We start from the raw sequence: 23,617 nt of genomic DNA on the forward strand, positions 1-23,617 counted from the left end.
ATTAAATAATAAAAATTTCACAGAAATTCGATTATTTTCAAATTTTTTTATAAATTTCATCGTCATAATTCAATTATTTTTATAAATAATAAAATTTTTATAGGAATTCAATTATTCAATTCAATTATTCAATTATTTACAAAATTATTAATAAAATTCTTTATAAGAATTCAATTATAAGAAACATGCGATTATTGAATAAATTGTTCATTTTGTATTTAAATAATTGAATTCTAGAAGAATTTTGTAATAGAAATTGATTTAAAAATGGATTTCAGCTAAAATTTCAAATTATAATTAAATATTAAAAGCATTAGAGCGTAAATTTTTATAAATAATTAAATTTTGAAAGTAATTTTTTTGAAAAAGTTTAATTTCATTTATTTATATTATTTTAAATTTTTATTTTCTAATATTTAGTTAAAAGTGGACAGAAATTAAATTTTTTTTACAGTAAATGTACAAATTATGGTAACATTTACAGAGTTGACACAAAAATTTATATTTGTTTTTCCCTGATTTCGAGACAAAATTTTGACTTTTCCCCTGACCCTGAAAAATATTCTGATTCACTCCAAAAATTATTAGATACTCAAAAAAATGTTCTATTACATTTATTTACGAATTTCTTTAATTGAAAAATTATGCAATTTTCTATCATTTTATTTTAAAATTGTATAAAAAATAATTTAAATTCTGCGATAAGTTTTGTTATTTTTGAAAATAATTAAATTCTTTCAACGAATTTTATTATAAATTTTTTTAAAGAATTGAATTCCTGTGAAGAATTTTATTTATGAAAATAATTGAATTCCGGAGAAAAATATTATTATTATTTTTGAAAATAATTAAATTCTCGTGAAGAATTTTATTCAAATCTTTTTAAATAATTGAATTTTTCAGAATTTTTTTTTTTTAAACTTCTTGAAAATAATTAAATTCCATTGAGAAATTTCATTAAAAAATTGAAAATAATTGTAATCTGACGAAGAATTTTATTAAATTTTTTTCTAAATAATTAAATTCCTGTGAAAAATTTTATTTTCGAAAAGAATCGAATTCTTGGGAAGAATTTTATTAAAATTTCTTAAATAATTTAATTCCTAAGAAGAATTTTATTTTTTACGAAAATAATTGAATTGTTTCGAAGATTTTTACTAAAATTTTTGCCAATAATTGTATTCCTAGGAAGAATGTTAAATTTTATGAAAATAATTGTATTCTATGATAAATTTTATTATAATTTTTCAAATTTATGAAGCAATTTAGCAAAATTTTTTAAAATAATTGAATTCCAATAAAATATTTGTTATTTGTAAAAATAATTAAATTCTTAAGAAAAATTGTATTGAAAAATAATTGAATTATATCGGAAAATTTTTTTAAAATTGTAATTGTATTAACTTAAATCTTGTAAAGAATTTTTTCAAAATTTTATTTAAATTTTTCAAAATATTTGAATTTTTCAGAACTATTTACTTAAATTCTCTGAATATAATTGAATTCTTTCGAGAAACTTCATTAAGAAATAAAAAATAATTGAATTGTTGCGAAGAAATTTTTGAAAAACTTGTAATTGAATTCCTGTGATTTTTTTATTAAAATTTTGTTTAAATAATTAAATTTTTTCTGTAAAATTTTATTAAAGTAGTAGATATTAAAAATAATTGAAATGAGGAAAATGCATTTTATTTTTAAAAATAATTGAAATTTTGCCAAGTATTTTATTCAAGTTTTTGAAAAGAATTGAATTTCGGAGAAGAATTTTATTATTTTTAAAGATAATTGAAGTTTCGTCAAGATTTTTTTTTTGAATTCTCGAAAATAATTGAATTTCTGTAATCATTTGTAACTTCTCTAAAGTTTCATTTTTTAATTGTTTTTAACTAAAATTCATCTATAAACCCATATTATTTTCAATTAGTAGGTAATTAAATGTATATTAAAAATATTTAACTAATTTCAGAAGAATTTGAATTATTAAAATTTTTAAAAACCTAAGTTATTTAAAATTTCTAATTAAATTCACAAAAAAGACCGCAAAAAAATTCAGATTTTGCTTAAATGAATTTTAAAAAATTAATTTTTCCAGTACTTTTAATATAAGATTATAAATCCCTGACTTTTTCCTGATCAATTCTACTTTCCCTGACTTTTCCTTAAATTCCTTGACTTTCCTGACCTGTGACAACCCTGTTTTAGTTTGTCACTTAATCTTTGTAAAAATTGTTCTATAGTAAAAAATAATTCTAATCTGTAATAATAATAAATTCATGTAGTTTTTTCTAAGGATTTTTATTCAACAGAAATAAATTAAATTTGCTTCGAATGAAAATTTCGTCTTGTAATTTTAAATCGAAAATTGTGCAAAGAAAAATTATTATATAGTACAAGATCTATAGTAAAAGTAGAAAAAAATAAACTTCAGTTCACATTTTAAGTGAGCGCACAAATATATGAATCTAATATACATAAATAATATACGATATACGTGCTAAAGAGAGTGGAAATTTGAATAATTTCGATTTATAAACTTTCTCGAGTTTCATCTATGCATATCTCTCTCTTTTTCTCTCCCCCCACTCCTCTCTCCTATATACCATAAATATACCATGTGTTTGCTTATAAAGTTTCGATATTATATTCACGTTGAAAAAAAATGCTCCCATATAATTTTTTTTTCTAGATTCAAGAAAATTTGATTATCGTGCACTTTACACTTTTGACACATTTTTTCTTATTATAAAATGTCACAATATTCTATTTTCGAAAATATTAAATGATGAACCTTTTTCTGTATATAAGCTTATTATTGCTTATTATTGCATCCGTTAGGATATCCTTCTTCTGAATAGTCGTATTTTTGAAAAAAAATAGTGTTTGTCAATATACGTGATTTGAGGACGTAATGTTAGAACTTAACTCTTTGGCAAGTATTGCAAGTTGTATGTATATATGTATATATAGAGAGATAGAGACTATGAAGATGAATTTCTGGTTGACATTCGTTTCGCGTTCCGCTTGCAATACTAATGCGGTTGCATAACACCGATATCTTATCATCTGGATACATCTTTTCTCGTTTCGATCCAAAACCGTACGCCAAAGGGATTGGAAAACTTGACATTTTTGAGAAAAATTTTTCTACTTTTTGTTTATTGTCAGTGACATTATTTTTATAAATAATGAAATTCTTCTCCGAATATTAATTATTTTCAAAAACTTGAATAAAATACTTGGCCAAATTTCAATTTTATCAAAAATTTTCTTCATTTCCAATATTTTTAAAATTTTAATATCGACTATTTAAATTTTTCCAAAAATTTAATTATTTAAACCAAATTTTAGTAAAAATTTCACAGGAATTCAATTATTTACCAATTTTTTTTTATAAATTTCTTCGCATCAATTCAATTATTTCGAAAAATTTAAATTAAATTTTTTTAAAAATATTATTTAAAAATATTATTTAAAAAAATGTTGACAAAATTCTTTGCAAAATTTAATTAATAAAATTACAATTTTAATAAAATTTTCCTACTCAATTCAATTATTTTCAATATACAATTCTTCATGAGAATTCAATTATTTTCATAAATAATAAAATTTTTCTCCAGAATTATTTAATTATTTTAAATAAATTTTGTTAAAATGTTTTATAAATTTGAAAAATTATAATAAAATTGATCATAGAATACAATTATTTTCATAAAAAATATATAACACTCTGCCTAGGAATACAATTATTGTCAAAAATTTCATTAAAAATCTTTGAAAAAATTCAATTTTTTTTGTAACAAAAAAATTCTTCGAAGTAATTCAATTATTTAAGAAATTTTAATAAAATTCTTCCCAAGAATTCAATTCTTTTCAAAAATAAAATTTTCCACAGGAATTCAATTATTTAAAAAAAAAAATTTAATAAAATTCTTTGTTAGATTTCAATTATTTTCAATTTTTTAATAAAATTTCTCGATGGAATTTCATTCATTTCAAAATTTTTGATAAAATTCTCCTATAGAGTTCAATTATTTTCAAAACGATTTTAACTAAATTTCATTAAAGTATTGAAATATTATAGGTATTAAATTCTTTGCTAAAAATCAATTATTATTTATTTTTAAAGATTTTATTAAAACTCTTGTCAAGAATTCAATTTTTTTTCAAAATATTTATTACATTCTTGACAAAAATTCAATTACCTTTATAAATAATAAAATTCGTCGTTGAAATTCTATTGTTATCATAATTTTGAGTAAAATTCTTCGCAAAAATTCAATTATATTCAATACAAGTTTAATAAAATTTCTCGACAAGATTAAATTATTGTCAAAAATTTTAATGAAATTCAATTACTTTTAAAAGATTTTGATAAAAATGTTTGAAAAGAATTAAATCAGTTTCAATTTTAACAAAATTCCTTTAAAGAATTGAATTATTTTCAAGAATTTTAATATAATTCAACGCAGAAATTTAATTTTTATCAAAAAATAAAATACTTTGCAGGAATTCAATTATTTTTGAAAATAACAAAATTCTTCTTGTAAATTCAATTTTTTCAATGAAAAGTAGGAATTCAATTATTTTTAGTTAAAAAATTTACCAATTAAGTGATGAAAAATTATGATTTTTAATCAATTAAAAAAAATCCCTTTATGAGAATTCAATTTTAAGAATCATTCAATTATTCAATAAATTATTTATGTTTGTATTAAAATAATTGAATTCTCGTAGAATTTTCTAATAGATATTGATTTAAAAATTAATTTTAGTTTAAATTTTAGATAATAATTGAATATTAAAAACTTTATAGCATGAATTTTTAGAAATAATTGAATTTCGAGAAGGTCTCAATATCTTCTTGTTTTATAATAATATTCTTATAAGTTGTTGTTGAACTTCAAAAAAAGTTTACATTCCAAATTTTTGAAAATTTCAAGTTTTCTTATTAATTTTATTAAAATGCGTCAAATTAATTTAATTATTTACAAATTTTTTATAATTAAAATTAAATTACTCAAAAAATGTAATTATTCTTAAAAATTTTATAAAAATTTGTCGAAATTGAATTGAAAATTTGAATTTTTCATACTTTTAACTTACAATTCTGTCGTATTAATTGTTTTGAAAAAGTTTAATTTAATTTTTTTTTTAAATCATTTGAAGTTTTGTCAGGGAAAATTCAGGGAAAAACAAAATTAAATTTTTGTCGCAATTCAGATAGTTTTATTTGCTAGGCGTCGAAGTTAGTCAATTATTATCTACGTTGAAAACGAAAATTATTCTTTTTAAATCATTTTTTTCATCACTGAAACTGTAGTTTTATTTTTAAGGACTTTTTTCTTAATTAAAAATATAGTTTTATCTGTTAATAACTGGTTTTTTTAAAATTTAAGTTGGGTTTTTTCTCATTAAAAATATTTTTAATTTTGGTTTTTAATAAGAATTCGTTATTTTTAAAGTTTCATTTTTTAGATTTTAACCAGAATTTTCTGCGTTTTTTAATTAAGGTAATTTAAATATTGTTTGTTCTTTTGTTTCATACCTTTGTGATTTCTGTTCCTGCGTTACAACATGTTGCCAACAGGAGAAATCTGCAAAAAAAAAAAATTAGGATTTTCTTGTTAGTTTACGTTTATAGGAGAAAAATAATTTTTTATAATACAAGGAAAAATAATTTACTAATGAAGTTAATTATCTAAGCGAAAGAAATTTTTTTTCTCTTTGTAACCAGTGAAACTAAATTAATTTTCTTTCTAAATATTTTAACTTTAAAGAGCGTCGAAAGTATAACATTTCAGAACGAAAATAGCGAAATTAGTGACGTTTCCATTACTAAAGTAAAAATATATAGTTCTTGTCGTTAAGCGTCGAAAGTTGGCAATTTTCGACAGTTAGCAACAAAAACTATATTTTTAATTATGAAAACGTCAATAAAAATAATTTTAGTGATATTTCTATCACTAAGTATTTAGTATTCGTTGCTAAGGGTCGAAAACTGTCAATTTTTGACACTTGGAAACAAAAAATATATTTTTAATTATAAAAACATCACTAAAAATATTATTTAGTGTCATTATCATCAATAAAAACCTAGTTTTCTTTGCTAAGCATCGACGCTAACTCTATACTCTCTAAATTTTAATTAGTAAAATATTTACTAATTTAAATTAGTGATTGACATTTTGCTTTAGATTTGGAAATCTTTACTAATAAATTAGTAGAAATTACTGTTTATTAGTAAAATTTACTAATGTATTAGCATTAATTCAATTTATTAAATTTTTTTATTAATTCAAATTAAGAGCGCAGATTCCTTATATTAATATTACAATCATATTGTATAATTATTAATTAAAAAATTCTCGGCTAAGTATAAGGCAGTTATCGGATAATTTTTAGACAGTTATTGGATAATTGTTAGATAATTATTGGATAATTATTAAACAATTATTGAATAATTATTTAACAACTATTGGACAATTATGGAACAGCTATTGAGCAACTATTGAACGCATCATAGGAACGGTTATATATATATAGTATAACGAAAATCCATTATAATCGCTGATGTTGCGCGTACACACACTTTACAGACAGCAATTTGAGGTTTCTGAGGATTTAGTGTGTGTTTGATTTTATAATACTCCCCCTATCACAGGTTAACTCGCTCTCGCGCTGAAATAATAAATTGTTGCCAACTAATTGCATGTAATTAATTATTCTGAGTCGATTGCTCGTGGCCGTGCCTAGTTGCCCCAATTCGATGGAAATCATGAAATTATTTCTCGTAAATCGACCTTCCGGCAAACCCTTGTTAATAGCGTTCCGATCCGGTATTACCCAGTCCTAAAGGCGGATATTGGAATCGGGAAAACGGAGGAAGAAAAAAGAAATTCTCGGCCATTTGATACACACACACCTCCCCCTTTCACTTTTATTATCACTAAAGAAAACGGGGGAAAATGAAAAATTTTTAAGTGCGAGATTTGTGGAAAAAGCATTTTTTTTTCTTCGTTTCGAAATTTTATTAACAACAATTTTTAGATTTTTTTATGATAGCGTCGACGCTAAACGTTGAAAAATTCTTTCCTTGATTCTACGTAATTACAAAAAAAAATCCTTTTGAATTTTAATTAACCCCAATTTTTAGAGTTTTGAAGTTTTACCGTCAATGCTAAAAATAAACATTTTTTCATTGATTAAAGTTCAAAAAAATTCCTTTTGAATTTTAATGAACTTTAATTAAAATTAAAACCCTAAAAAATTAGGGTTGATTTTAATTCAAAAGAACTTTTTGCAGTTAGCGTCGGCGCTAAATGTAAAAAAATTTTGTTTTTTTCTTAGAAATAAAAAAGAGTTGAAATTTTTTTCAAGAATTCTAAATTCAAGCAATGCAAAGAAAATTTTGTAAATAAAATCAGAAAGAGGGACATTTTTCTCTGCAAAAAAAAAAAATTGCAAATAATTTTCCACGCTAAGTCTCAACAATATAAAGAAATGAAATTTTTTTGAAATTTTCACCTAAAATGTTTCGCTAGCAGAATTTTTATTCAATATAATTTTTAATAGTACGAAACGAAAAATATTAAATATTTTAACGCGAATTTAAAAACTGCCAATTCAGAAATGGCACAAAAATCAATAAAAATATAGTGATAAATTATTATTAAATTTGTGATGAAATTTTTTCTAGTTTTTTCGGGCAGGTGATAATTCTGTGAAATAAATTTTTGATGAATTAAAATTCTACATAATTTTAATTTCCAAAAATTACACTTTTTTAAAATTATATTTGTTGGATATATTTTTTTTAAGTATATTTTTAAAATAGTTTAACTTCAGGGATTTTTTAAGTTATATTTGTTAATTAAAGTTGATTAAATGAATAGACAAATAAACTGAAAAATAAAATAATTATAATAATTAATATTTACGATTTAATGAATAAAAATACCTAAACAAATATAAGAATGAAGCAAATAAATAAATTTATTATGAAATAAATTAACTGAATACCTAATTGTTTTTTTTTGAGAGAAATTCAACGGACATAAGATAAAATCGGTCAGAAAATATTTTGATCCATATGGAATTTTTTTCTTAAAAATTAGTAGTAATTTTGTAAAAAATATGTTTTTGAATTTACGAAAAAAATTGCCAAACAAAAAAATTAATTTTTATAATTTTTGAAGCATTTTTTTTAAAAAAAACTGAAAAAGTTAAAAAATACAATTGTTATTCAATTTTTTATTTGAAAAATCATTTCTAAATTTTATAAAAAATTTTAGATCATAATTTTTATATAAAAAAAATATTTTAAAAATTTGGTCTGAAATTAGTTAGAAAAATAAACAAATGAATTTTCAAATAAAAAAATGAAATAATAATGGTATTTTTTAGCATTTTCAGTCTAAAAAGAAATTTTTGTTTTTCGAAAAAATGCTTTAAAAATTATAAAAACCAATTCTTTTATTTGAAAATTTGTTGGTTAAAAAAAAAATTTTCTATAAAATTACACTTGAATTTCAAAATTTAACAATTTTTAAGAAAAATAAAATTTTGAAAAGATAATTAGTATTAATAAGTAAATTTAAAAAAATCCTTTTTAATTAAAATTAACTGCAATTTTTAGATGTTTCAAGTTAACGTCGATGCTAAACATCAACGTTGTTTCTTTGATGAAATAAAATTGAAAAAAATTCATTTTCAATTTAAATGAACTCCAATTTTTAGAGTTTTGATTATTATCTGAAATTAGTTAAAAAGATAAACAAATTAATTTTCAAAAAACAGAAAAATTGAATAATAATTGCATTTTTTTGAATTTTCAGCCTAAAAGTAGTTTTTTTTTTGTCAAAAAAAATATTTCAAAAAAATGTTTCAAAAATTATAAAAATCAATTATTTCATTTGACAATTTTTATTTTTAAATTAGTTACAAAAATAAACAAATGAATTTTCAATTAAAAATGATGTGTTTTAGAATTTTCTGCATAGATTTTTTCCAAAAAAATGTTTCAAAAATTATAAAAATCAATTTTTTGATTTTTCATTTGACAATTTTGATTTTTAAATTAGTTAGAAAAATAAAGAAATTAATTTTTAAATAAAAATGCTATATTTTAGAATTTTTAGCCTAAAAATAGTTTTAAAAAAATGTTTTAAATATAATAAAAATCAATTTTTTCATTAAAATTTTTTTTTGCATGCAATAAAATATTTTCTACAAAATTCGCATGGTTCTAAAAATCCTCTAAATTTAAAGAAAAATAAAAATTCAAAAAGAATAAAAATATTTTCCATACTCTTTTATTTTACGAACATTGAATTCCTCAAAAAAATTACCTTAAAAATAATTTTAAAAGAATATTCAAATTATTTTTTTGCCACAGTTAAAAATAATAATTTAATTTAATTTAAATTTAAAAATTTTGTTAATTGATAGTTGGATAATTTATATACTGAAAATATTGATAATTTGAATAGAAATTTAAAAGAAAAAATAAAATGAAATATAAAACACTGTCATTTTAAGTTGTCAAATATTTATCTGATAATAGTGTCCATCCACTCTTAGCGTTTCCATTTAGTTAAATTATTCATTTCACTCAAGTAATATCCCTGGTGGTTATATCATTTTTTAAAATTCAGTCCTTGACGTGATGTTGTACATGTCTTTAGATTTTTACTTCATACGTGCAGAATTTTGATTTCACTCTCCACTACATTTTTCACCTCTTTTATTCACATATATATGTTGTACGACCAAAAATGTCAGTGTTTGACGGTTATTTCAGAATTTTCCACACATTTTTAATATTCACTTTTTCGTTTATTTTTAACGTAGAAAAAGGTATTTCAATTTACAAATGTTTCTATTCTTTCAGCAATATTTACTCCTTTTATTTTATCTTTTATAAAAATATATGTACTTATTTCGTGTGTTTAAAAATATTTTTCAATTCACTCATTTGTTTTTAAACATTTTTATGTTTTCATTTTCAAAATATATTTTTTTAAAATGTTTTTTGATTTATTTTCTTTGAACGAACGTTGGAAATAGAAAATTATTTTTTGTTTACCTATTTATTCATAATACCCCGGGCTGTATTTTGTTTCTGAATTTTTATATTAGACTGTGGATGTTTATTTTATTTCGTTTATCATTTTACTAGAAAAAATTCGTACGCGACTAACTTCTTATTTACTTTTTTTTTAAATAAAATTAACAATTTTAAAAATAATAAAATTAAAAAATTTTTAATTAAAATTTTTGTTGAAAACATTAATTATTTTCAAGAGTAATAAAATTCTTCTCATAAAATTCAATTATGTTCAAAATTTAAAAAAAATTCTCTTCAAAATCCCAATTGTCTTTATAAATAACAAAATTCTTTCCCAAAGTTCAATTTATTTTCAAAAATGTCAATAAACTTGTCCTAATTTCAATTATTTTCAAAAAATTTTCTTATTTCTATGATTTTCAATATTTACAATTTTAATAAAATTTCCCAAAAAGAATTCAATTATTTAAACAATTTTTTAATAAAATAGTAGGCAAACATTTAATTATTTTCAGAAAATAATCAAAATTTTACAGAAATTAAATTATTTACAAATTTTTTATAAATTTCTTCGCAATAATTCAATTATTTTTATAAATAATAAAATTCTTTACATGAATTCAATTATTTTTAGGAATAATAATTTTTTTTTTGGAAATTTAATTATTTTCATAAATAATAAAATTTATCACTGAATTTCAATTACTTTTTACATATTTTTAATTGAATTCCTCGAAAAATAAAATTGTTCTTAAAATTTTTCTTAACATTTGCAAAAGAATTCAATTATTTAAAAAATTTTTGGATACAATTCTTTATGAGAATTCAATTTTCAGAAATTTTCAATTACCCAATAAATTATTTATTTTTGTATTTAAAGAATTGAATTCTTGTAAAATTTTCTAATAAAAATTGTTTTAAAGAAAAATTTTAATTTTAAATGATAGAAAATAATAATTAAATTGAAATGATAAAAATAATTTTTAAGAAGTTACAGTAACAATATATTCTTAATATAAAATAATGATAATTTGACATTTTTAAAAATTTGAATTCCTGTGAAAAAATAATAATAATTAAATATTTATTTAAAAAAGAAATGATGTTTTCGAATAATTTTACAATTAAAGAAATTCGTAAATAAATTTAACAGAACATTTTTTTTAGTAATTTTTTTTTCTTTATTTTCTAAAAAATAAAAAAGTTTCAATTTCATTTTCAATTAAAATTTGTAATTGACAAATAGAATTTATAAATACATTTTTTCCCTTTATTTGTAAAAAAACTTTGAATTTTATTAAAGCAATTTTGTAAAATTTTAAAGAAAAAAAAAAACAAATCGAAAGCTTACACAAAAATTAACTTCAGAGCGTGGACAGACTATGAATGAAAGAATAAAATCTGAAGATTCTTATAGTTAATGATTCCAGTCGAAAAATTATAATATTGAATATAACTATGAGTAATATAAGTCACGAACTTCAAAAGGTGTTCTAAGACTCGGATATACAACGGCCTCCGTGGCGCAATGGCTAGCGCGTTCGGCTGTTAACCGAAAGGTTGGTGGTTCGAGCCCACCCGGGGGCGAATTTTTTTTTTTTTTCTCTTATTTCAGAAAAAAAAAATTATTCTTATGCTGGAATTATTAGTCATAAAATTTAAAACGTGTTATAAGACTCGGTTGTACAACTGCCTCCGTGGCGCAATGGCTAGCGCGTTCGGCTGTTAACCGAAAGGTTGGTGGTTCGAGCCCACCCGGGGGCGTACTTTTTTTTTCTTTTTTTATTTTTAGAAAAAAAAAATTAGTCACGAACTTCAAGACGTGTTCTAAGACTTCGTTGAACATCTGCCTCCGTGGCGCAATGGCTAGCGCGTTCGGCTGTTAACCGAAAGGTTGGTGGTTCGAGCCCACCCGGGGGCGAATTTTTTTGTTCTTTTTTCTATTTTTTTCTTTTTATTTTTTAAACAAAATTATCGAAAGTATTTTTTTTTTATTGAATGGATGGTCTTTTTTTGTTGGAAAGAAAAAAATTGTTAAGTGATTTAGAGAAGTGAATAGTTGTCAGCAATTCGAATGCAGCTGTGAGAACAAGTGTGGCGTGGCTTATCTCGTAGAGTTTGAGTGTTGAATCGATTGAGTTGGCACAACGAGACACGTGTTAGCGGCGTGAGAGAGCGAGAGTGAGAGGGAGGGAGAGTAAGAGGGGGCAGAGTGGGAATAAGAGAAGTGGAAATAGTTCCGTTAGCTTCCAGCAGGTAGGGCGCTCTTCAAGGTCTCTCATAGTCGACATCGACTCTTGATGCTATATAAAGGCGAGAGGCGCCTCGGAAAATTGTCATTCAGTAGGGTCATCACTGATCCTCTTAGCATGTGATGAATTTGGGTTATGATCCGTGATTAATACCCACTCCTGGTAGTCTTATTATCGCAAAGACTGTCCAGGAAACTTCTGATGCTATCAATGACCTCTCTTTTTATGTGATTCAATTTTTCCAAAAATTATTTTTTCTTTTAATTTTCTTCTAATTTTTAGTGACTTCTTTTGACTTATTTTCAAAAATTACGACTCTTTCGACTTTTTTTTCCAAATATTGCAATAATTTTTAATATAAAATGAAACTTATTTCGATTTTTATATATAGTGTGAAAAATAACTATTGACAAATCTTCAAAAAATATTTTTTAATAATTTCTCGAATTAAATTTTCGAAATTTACAATTGAAAAGTGTTTTCAATAAATATTTTGCAATTTTATAAAATTTAATTGAAAATAATTGATTTTTTTATAAAGTGTTTGATAAAAATTTTTGAAAATAAACTTAAAAAGAATTTTAATTGTAAGTTTTGAAAATAATTGATTTCTCAAAAATTTCTATATTTTTGCAATTTGTTTACACTTTAAAAATAATAAATATTAAAAATTGTAACATAGTGTGATTCAATCTGTATCCAGTTCTTTTTCATCTGGTATTAATTAAATATTTTCTTTTGTATAAAAAATGTTTTTTTTTTTTAAACGAATAATTATTGTGATCACAGAATGTTAGTCCATTATATTTATTACAATGTGCCGTAATTAATTCTCTGGGTACAAACAGTTGAAATGAAGACGCCTTCAGGGCTTCAAATATTGTTAGGAAATCTTCTTTTGTCTAAAATAATACACATTTGAACATGTGTTGTTAGTTGATATTTTATTCCTGTATTTTGTATGATAATTACAGGAAGTAACAATATATTATTCAATATATTTTAGAGTATACAATAATTATTTTAACAAATTATTATTGTGGCTTTTATACAAAATTGTAATAATGATGTAATGTTTAATTATTTTTCATCATTATTTATTAATTAATTATTAATTTTTTATTATATACGTGATTCTTCACTTAGTGATCATTTTGTTTTCCCATTTGTTCCGTATTTAATAACTTTGAAAATTATATTCAAATCTGATTCAAACTTTTGCACAATAATTGAAATTTCATCTACTATTTTAATGAAATTTACCAAAAGAATTCAATTATTTAGAAAAAATTTTGATATTAAATTTAATTATTTTCAAAAATAATAAAAATTTCACAGGGATTCAATAAATTATAAATTTTTTATAAATTTCTTCGCAAAAATTCAATTATTCTCAAATAAATAATAAAATTTCTTTACAGAGATTCAATTATTTTCATAAATACTCATCGAAGAATTTCTAATTATATTTAATACAATTTTAATCAAATTCCTCGTAAAATGTAATTATTCATAAAAATTTTATTAAAATTTAAAATTTATCAAAGAAATTCAATTATTTTAAAAACCTTTGCTATACATTTTTATTTATTAGAATTTAAGTATTATTTTCCAATACATTTTCAATTAAATTTTTACATAGAATTCAATTATTTTCAAAAATTGTAATGAAATTCTTTGTAACAATTCAATTTCTTTCAAAATAATTTTAATAATATTCTTCGTAGAAATTTAATTAATTTCAAAAAATTGGCAAAATTCAATTATTTTCAATGTTAACTATTTCAATCAAAATTTCACAAAAGAATTCAATTATTTAAAAAGAAAATTTAATAAAATTCGTCTCAAGAATTCAATTATTTTCAAAAGTAATATAATTCTTCGCAAAAATTAAATTATGTTAAAAAATTTACAAAAATTCTCATCAAAATTTCAATAATCTTTATAAAAAATAATAAAATTTTTCTCTGAAATTCAATTATTTTTAATACAATTTTCATCAAATTTCACGAAAAATGAAATTATTCTTAAAAATGTTATTAAAATTTGTCAAGAGAATTCAATTATTAAAAAAATTTTTTTTTTTTAATTTGTAGAAAGAATTCAATTTTAAGAAACATTCAATTTAATAAAATATTTATTTTTGTAGTTAAATATTTGAATTCTCATAGAATTTTTTAATAAATATTGATTTAAAAATGAATTTCAGTTAAAATTTTAGATTATAATTGAATATTGAAAGCAGTATAGCGTGAATTTTTTAAAAATAATTGAATTTTAAAAAGATTTGAAATTAAAATCATTGAAATTCTTAATTTTTCATATTTTTAACGAACAATTCTGTATAATTAATTCTTTTGAAAAAGTTTAATTACATATTTTTTAAAAATTATTTCAAGTTTTTATTTTCTAATATATTTTTAATTGAAGAATTTCTAATAATTGAAATTTTGTAAAATTGTATTGTAAACAAATGAATTTGAAAATTCTCAAAGAACTTTTTCAAAAATTATTAAAAATAATGGATTTATAGAAGAATTTTAGTTAAAAACATTGGAAAAAAAATTTAATTTTAGAAAAGTTACAAATTATTGCAGAAATTCAATTATTCTCAAGAGTAATTAAATTCTTCTTAAGGATTTAATTATTTTTACTAATAATATAACTCATAGCAGAATTTCAATTATTTCCCATTCAATAAATTTTAATTGAATTCCTTGGAAAAAAAATTATTTTCATGCAAGTTTTAGTAAAATTCGACAAAAGAATTTAATTATTTAAAAATTTGTTTGATAAAATTATTTATGAGAATTTAATTTTGTGAACCATTTAATAAATTATTTAGTTTTGTATTTAAATAATAATAATAATAATAATAATAATAATAATAATAATAATAATAATAATAATAATAATAATAATAATAATAATAATAATAATAATTATAATTTTGTATTTTAATAATTTTTAATAATTTTTTTTAATAATTATTTTTAATAATGAATTCTATTAAAATTTTGTAATACAAATTTTTTTAAATATGAATTTTCTAATATATGCATTTAATTGAAGAATTTAGGAATGATCGAAATTTCGTAAAATTCAATTGTAAACAAACGGATTTAAAAATTTAAAAAGAACTTTTTCAAAAATTATTTTAAAACAATTGACTTGAAGAGGAATTTTAGTTGAAAATTCGAGAAATGAATAATCGAAATGATGAAAATAATTTTTGAAGAAGTTACAGTAACAAAGTAGCAATTATAATGATTAAATATTTATTTAAAAATGAAGTTATTGATGTTTTTGAATAATTTTCGTTTTAAAAACCTGGAAAAATTCTGTTTTTTAACCACCTGGAAAATCTGGAAAACCTGGAAAAGTCAGGGAATTTGAAAAGAGCAAAAGCGTGGCAACCGTGCAGTTAAAATATTGAAAATAATTATTGAAAATAACCTAAAAATAAGGTTTCGACAAGAAAACAGAATATTTGCTTCATTTCTGCGAGTAAGTAATGAAAATGATTAAAAATTCAGTCATTTTTAAATTTTAACTGATTTTAAGTTTTAACTTTTAATTTTCCCAAATCAGTTTTAGAGAGACGTGTGAAAGAATCTAACATATTCTAATTGGATAAGAAAAAGAAGAAGAAAAAATAGAAATTATCGATTGTAAATTATCGTTGATGTGTGAGCAGGTGAAAAAGAAGAAGAGCAATAAAAGCAAGTTTAATCGGACTATATAGTCGAGCCGCAAAGTCAACCTTTTAGTAGGAAAACACAGTCGGATTAGTGGACCGAGAGCAAAGAGAGAAAGAGAGGGCTTTACGTTGAATAGAGAGAAAACAGTATCACTTCTTTATCCTACACACACACTCTCTCTCTTTCTATCGTTCCTTTTTCCTTCTCAACACTTCCCGTTTGCACACTACTGAATGCTTGATCTAACTCTTCAAAACGTTCAAGTCGTGAAAACTTGACGGATTCTGTCCTCACGATTGTCGTCGGATCTCGTTTACTTTTGTCGGATGATAACGACCTTTCACTGAAACAAAAGTCTCTCTCTCTCTCTCTCTCTCTCTGACTCTCATTCGCTCTTTCTACTTCAAGCCTTATTACATCAAGAGCCTTGTATAAACTTTAAGTGCGAAATTCACCAGGTGAAATTACATATATATATATATACATTTTAAGACAACGCTCTTCCTTTGAGAGTGTGTCCAACTAAAGAAATTATCATAAAAGGAAATGTGCCCGAAAAATGGTAATTTTGCGGAGGGAAAAGTTTTCATTTCGAATTTTTAAACTCATTTGGAAAGAATTATTTCTTTTGCAAGAATGATGAATTTTGTTTCTACATTTATTTGTTTTCTTTTTCTCATTGCAGGCCTCGCACTTATCTACTAAAACCTACTATTTATTAATTTTTTGTACGAGAAAATATTTATTAATAATAAATTAATAATTAATATTATTAATAATATTATTAATTATAATCTTAGAATTTTATATTTAACAGGCTTGGCACAGGCGAGGCCACAGGTCAAGAAAGTCAGGGAAAGTGTAATTGATCAGGGAAAAGTCAGGAATTTTTATTAAATATACTGGTAAAAATTAAATTTTTAGAATTCATAAGAAAATTCCAAATTTTTGTGTTCTTTTTTGTTTGCCTTATAAACTATGAAATTACCACGAATTCTAATACAAAACCTTCATTTTTTCTATTTCTGACAATAATTTCTTTTTAAATATAACTTAATTCTTGAAGAACTATCAAAATTATTATAAATTATTTAAGGAATAAATTTACTTAAATATTTCAAAATTAATTGAACTTTGAAAGAGTTGCGTTTACAATTTTCATAAATAGATCAACTTCAAAAGGTTTTAATTTAAATTCTTATAAAATTTCAATTTTCAATTCACTTAATTAGAAATTTTAAAGAGCTTAGATTTTTGAAAAATTTTAATAATTAATTCTGAAATTAAAATTTTTTATTATATACTTAATTGATTATTAAAAATAATGGATTTATAAAAGAATTTTATTTAAAAACAATGAAAAATTTCTCGAAAAATTTAATTTTGGAGAAATTACAAATTATTGTAGAAGTTCAATTATTTTTAAAAATAATAAAAGAAATAATTTTTCTTCGGAGAAATTCAAGTATGTTCAAAAATTTTTAAAAATTCTCGTCAATATTTCAATTACCATTATAAATAATAAAATTCTTCTTCGAAATTCAATTAAATTGAAGAATTTCAATAAAATTCTTAGCAAAATTTCAATTATGTTCAAAAATTTTATAAAATTCACGTTAATATTTCAATTATCATTATAAATAATAAAATTCTTGGCAAAATTTCAATTACTTTCAAAAATTTCCTACAATTTAATGATTTTCAACATCTAATATTTTAATAAAATTTTCGAAAAAAATTTTAATAAAATTCTACTCAAACATTTCATTAATTTCATAAATAATAAAAAATTCACAGGAATTTAATTATTTACGAACCCTTTTATAAAATTCTTCGCAATAATTCAATTATTTTCATAAATAATAACATTCTTTTAGGAATTCTATTATTGTCATAAATAATAATTTTCTTAATTAAATCTCATCGCTGAATTACAATTATTTTCATTAGAATTCTAATCGTATTTCTCGAAAACTGTAATTATTTTTTAAAATTTTATAATAATTCGTGCAAAGAATTCTACTGAGTATTTAAAAATTTGTTGATAAAATTTTTTATGAAAATTAAATTTAGAAAAACATTCAATTTAATAAATTTTTATTTTCGTATTTAAATAATTGAATTCTTGCAGAATTTTCTAATTAAAATTGACTTAAATTAAATTTCAGTAAATATTTTAGATAATAATTGAATATTAAAAGCATAGCGTGAATTTTTATAAGTGATTAAATTTTGAAAATTCAATATTTTTCAAAAGTAATACAATTCTTCGTAGAAATTTAATTATATTTAAAAAATTTTTAAAATTGTCGTCAACAATTCAAGTATCTTTATAAATAACAAAATTCTTCCTCAAAATTCAATTATTTTCAAAAATTCTCCTCAATTCAATGATTTTCAATAACTACTAAGTATTTAAATAAATAATTGAATGTCAAAAGCATTATAGCGTTAATTTTGTTGAAAAAATTGATTTTTTTTAAATAATAAAATTATTCGTAGAAATTCAATTATGGGTAAAATTTTTTTAATTTCTCAGCAAAAATTAAAGTATTTTTATAAATAACAAAATTCTTCTCTGAAATTCAATTATTTTCAAAAATTTTAATAAAACTTGACAAAATTTCAATTATTTTCAAAAAATTTCCGCAATTCAATGATTTTTAATATCAACTATTTAAATAAAATTTTCCAAAAGAATTCAATTATTTACAAATTTTTTACTTATTTCTTCTCAAAAATTCAATTATTTTCATACATAATAAAATTTTTTTCAGGGATTAAATTATTTTCATAAATAATAAAACTCATCGCAGAATTTCAATTATTTTTACTGCAATTTTAATTAAAATCCTCGAAAAAAAATTATTATTCTAAAAAGTTTTATTCAAATTCTTTATAAGAATTGAATTTTAAGAAACATTCAATTTTTTAATAAATTATTTATTTTTCTATTCAAATAATTTAATTGTCGTAGACTTTTCTAATAAAAAGTGATTTAAAAATGAAATCTAGTTGAAATTTGAGATAATAAAAATAATTGAAAATTAATAGTACTGTAGCCTGAATTTCTAGAAATAATATTGAATTTTGAAGATTCAATTATTTTCAACAGTAATAAAATTCTCCGCAGAAATTCAATTAAGTTTAGAAATTTTTTCAAATTCTCCTAAAAAAATTCAAGTATATTTATAAATAACAAAGTTCTCCTTCGAAATTAAATTATTTTCAAGAATTTGAATAAAAGTCTTGGTAAAATTTAAATTATTTTCAAAAATTTTCCTCAATTCAATGATTTTCAATTTCTACTAATTTAAATAAATTTATCCAAATAAATTAAATTATTTAAAAAAGAATTTGATAAAATTTCTACTTAAAGAACTATAAATAATAAAAATTTCTTAGGAATTCAATTATTTACAAATTTTTTATGAATTTCTTTGCACCAATTCAATTATTTTTATAAATAATAAAATTCTTTTTAGTATAGTTCAATTATTTTCACAAATAATAAAACTCATCGCAGAATTTCAATGATTTTTAATACAATTTTAATCGAATTTCTTCGAAAACTCTAATTATTCTTAAAAATTTTATAAAAATTTGTCGAAAGAAATTAGTTTTATTTAATTCAATCATTGAATTCTTGAATAAATTATTTATTATAGCTTCATCTACTTAAATAATTGAATTCTTGCAGAATTTTCTAATAAAAATTGACTTAGAAATAAATTATAGTTAAAATTTTAGATATTAATTGAATGTTAGAAGCATTTTTGCATTATTTTTTTTTAAATAATTAAATTTTCAAAAGGTTTCAAATTAAAATCTTTCAAACTCTGCATTTTTCATACTTTAAACTAAAAATTCTGTAGAATAAATTTTTTTTGAAAAAGTTTAATTTAATTTTTTTTTTTTAAATTATTTGAAGTTTTTATTTTCTAATATTTATATTTAATTGAAGAATTTTCAAATAATCTTTCGATTATTAAATTAAATTAATTATTAAATTACGTAAAATTGAATTGTAAACAATAATGAATTTAAAAATTATCAAAAAACATTTTCAAAAATTATTAAAAATAATTGATTGAAAGAAGAATGTTAGTTAATAATTCTAGAAAATAATAATTGAATTGATGAAGATAAATAGTGTAAAATAATTATTTTATCACTCTGATATCTTTAATTTTTAGAAAACATGAAGAAATCGATCTCTCCGAGTCTTCGACTCGAAGCAATCGATATCTTCATGTTTTATAACAAATACTTTTATAAGTTGTTTATATTGTTTAATTTAAAAAAGGTTTGAATTTGATTCTTTTGAAGAATTTTAATTCCTACGGAAAAGTAATAATAATTAAATATTTATTTAAAAAAGAAGTTATTGATGTTTTCGAATAATTTTACAACTAAAGAAATTTGTAAATGAATGTAATAGAACATTTTTTTTTTTTGAGTATCTAATCATTTTTAGAGTAAATCAGAATATTCTTTAGTAGGACCAGGGAATAAGTTTAAGTAAATATTTATTTGTAAATAGGCGAATTTATAGCGCGCTGAAACTAGCAGTCGCAACCAGCAGCCTCCCATAGGCGTCCACCGCTCATATTTCAAGCATTTGCCCCTCCACTTAAAATAGCTAAAAAAGTACAATAAACATACGACAAACCTTTTGAAAATTACACAGGGCATATCCCTGAGTAAAAAAAAATAATAAACAATTATAAACAATCCTAATTGTTTATTATAATGTACAACAGTTGAGATTTTTTTTCTAAAAAATTCTACATTCACAGAAAAGTCTAATTTCTGAAAAATTTAGGGGGGTAGAAAACGACGAGATAATTTTTTTCTTACTCTAGATATGTCTATCAGTAATAAAAAAAATATAAACAATCTTAATTGTTTATAATAATGTACAGCAGTTGAGATTTTTTTTCTGAAAAATTCTAATTTCACAAAAAAGTCTATTTTCTAAAAAATTTAGGGGGGTAGAAAACGACTATACAATTTTCTTCTTACTCAAGGAAATATATAGGGTAAGAAAAAAATTATCTCGTCGTTTTCTACCCCCCAAAATTTTTCAGAAATTAGACTTTTTTGTGAACTTATAATTTTTCAGAAAAAAAATCTCAACTGCTGTACATTATTAAAAACAATTAAGATTGTTTATATTTTTTTTATTACTGATAGACATATCTAGAGTAGGAACAAAATTATCTCGTCGTTTTCTACCCCCCTAAATTTTTCAGAAAATAGACTTTTTTGTGAAATTAGAATTTTTCAGAAAAAAAATCTCAACTGCTGTACATTATTATAAACAATTAAGATTGTTTATATTTTTTTTATTACTGAGAAATATATCTAGAGTAAGAAAAAAATTATCTCGTCGTTTTCTACCCCCCTAAATTTTTCAGAAAATAGACTTTTTTGTGAAATTAGAATTTTTCAGAAAAAAAATCTCAACTGCTGTACATTATTATAAACAATTAAGATTGTTTATATTTTTTTTATTACTGAGAAATATATCTAGAGTAAGAAAAAAATTATCTCGTCGTTTTCTACCCCCCTAAATTTTTCAGATAATAGACTTTTTTGTGAAATTAGAATTTTTCAGAAAAAAAATCTCAACTGCTGTACATTATTATAAACAATTAGGATTGTTTATATTTTTTTTATTACTGATAGACATATCTAGAGTAAGAAAAAAATTATCTCGTCGTTTTCTACCCCCTTAAATTTTTCAGAAATTAGACTTTTTTGTGAACTTATAATTTTTCAGAAAAAAAATCTCAACTGCTGTACATTATTAAAAACAATTAAGATTGTTTATATTTTTTTTATTACTGATAGACATATCTAGAGTAGGAACAAAATTATCTCGTCGTTTTCTACCCCCCTAAATTTTTCAGAAAATAGACTTTTTTGTGAAATTAGAATTTTTCAGAAAAAAAATCTCAACTGCTGTACATTATTATAAACAATTAAGATTGTTTATATTTTTTTTATTACTGAGAAATATATCTAGAGTAAGAAAAAAATTATCTCGTCGTTTTCTACCCCCCTGAATTTTTCAGATAATAGACTTTTTTGTGAAATTAGAATTTTTCAGAAAAAAAATCTCAACTGCTGTACATTATTATAAACAATTATGATTGTTTATATTTTTTTTATTACTGATAGACATATTTAGAGTAGGAACAAAATTATCTCGTCGTTTTCTACCCCCCTAAATTTTTCAGAAAATAGACTTTTTTGTGAAATTAGAATTTTTCAGAAAAAAAATCTCAACTGCTGTACATTATTATAAACAATTATGATTGTTTATATTTTTTTTATTACTGATAGACATATTTAGAGTAGGAACAAAATTACCTCGTCGTTTTCTACCCCCCTAAATTTTTCAGAAATTAGACTTTTTTGTGAACTTATAATTTTTCAGAAAAAAAATCTCAACTGCTGTACATTATTATAAACAATTAGGATTGTTTATATTTTTTTTATTACTGAGAAATATATCTAGAGTAAGAAAAAAATTATCTCGTCGTTTTCTACCCCCCTGAATTTTTCAGATAATAGACTTTTTTGTGAAATTAGAATTTTTCAGAAAAAAAATCTCAACTGCTGTACATTATTATAAACAATTATGATTGTTTATATTTTTTTTATTACTGATAGACATATTTAGAGTAGGAACAAAATTATCTCGTCGTTTTCTACCCCCCTAAATTTTTCAGAAAATAGACTTTTTTGTGAAATTAGAATTTTTCAGAAAAAAAATCTCAACTGCTGTACATTATTATAAACAATTATGATTGTTTATATTTTTTTTATTACTGATAGACATATTTAGAGTAGGAACAAAATTACCTCGTCGTTTTCTACCCCCCTAAATTTTTCAGAAATTAGACTTTTTTGTGAACTTATAATTTTTCAGAAAAAAAATCTCAACTGCTGTACATTATTATAAACAATTAAGATTGTTTATATTTTTTTTATTACTGATAGACATATCTAGAGTAGGAAAAAAATTATCTCGTCGTTTTCAACCCCCTAAATTTTTCAGAAAATAGACTTTTTTATAAACTTAGAATTTTTCAAAAAAATCTCAACTGCTATACATTATTTTAAACAATTCAGATTGTTTATATTTTTTTTATTACTGAGAAATATATCTAGAGTAAGAAAAAAATTATCTCGTCGTTTTCTACCCCCCTAAATTTTTCAGAAAATAGACTTTTTTGTGAAATTAGAATTTTTCAGAAAAAAAATCTCAACTGCTGTACATTATTATAAACAATTAAGATTGTTTATATTTTTTTTATTACTGATAGACATATCTAGAGTAGGAAAAAAATTATCTCGTCGTTTTCAACCCCCATAAATTTTTCAGAAATTAGACTTTTTTGTGAACTTAGAATTTTTCAAAAAAATCTCAACTGCTGTACATTATTATAAACAATTAAGATTGTTTATATTTTTTTTATTACTGATAGACATATCTAGAGTGAGAAAAAAATTATCTCGTCGTTTTCTACCCCCCTAAATCTTTCAGAAAATAGACTTTTTTGTGAAATTAGAATTTTTCAGAAAAA

At 21.3% G+C, this 23,617-nt stretch overlaps 1 protein-coding gene and 3 non-coding genes across 4 annotated transcripts in view; 3 read left to right on the plus strand and 1 right to left on the minus strand.

The window, feature by feature from the left end:
• The window catches only part of LOC122503852 (acetylcholine receptor subunit alpha-like), a 252,448-nt gene that overhangs the window by 100,227 nt on the left and 128,604 nt on the right, over positions 1-23,617 (minus strand). The window contains exon 3 of the mRNA XM_043614597.1: positions 5,546-5,594. The gene's annotated coding sequence lies outside the window, so the exon portion shown is untranslated. The remainder of the gene's footprint in view (positions 1-5,545; positions 5,595-23,617) is intronic.
• On the plus strand, positions 11,581-11,653 carry Trnan-guu. Its single transcript has one exon. It is a non-coding gene; the product is annotated as a tRNA-Asn (tRNA).
• Trnan-guu lies at positions 11,758-11,830 on the plus strand. Its single transcript has one exon. It is a non-coding gene; the product is annotated as a tRNA-Asn (tRNA).
• Trnan-guu lies at positions 11,915-11,987 on the plus strand. The gene has a single exon. It is a non-coding gene; the product is annotated as a tRNA-Asn (tRNA).

This window comes from Leptopilina heterotoma, unplaced genomic scaffold, assembly GCF_015476425.1.
Source record: "Leptopilina heterotoma isolate Lh14 unplaced genomic scaffold, ASM1547642v1 Lhet_270, whole genome shotgun sequence".
Taxonomy (NCBI): Eukaryota; Metazoa; Arthropoda; class Insecta; order Hymenoptera; family Figitidae; genus Leptopilina; species Leptopilina heterotoma.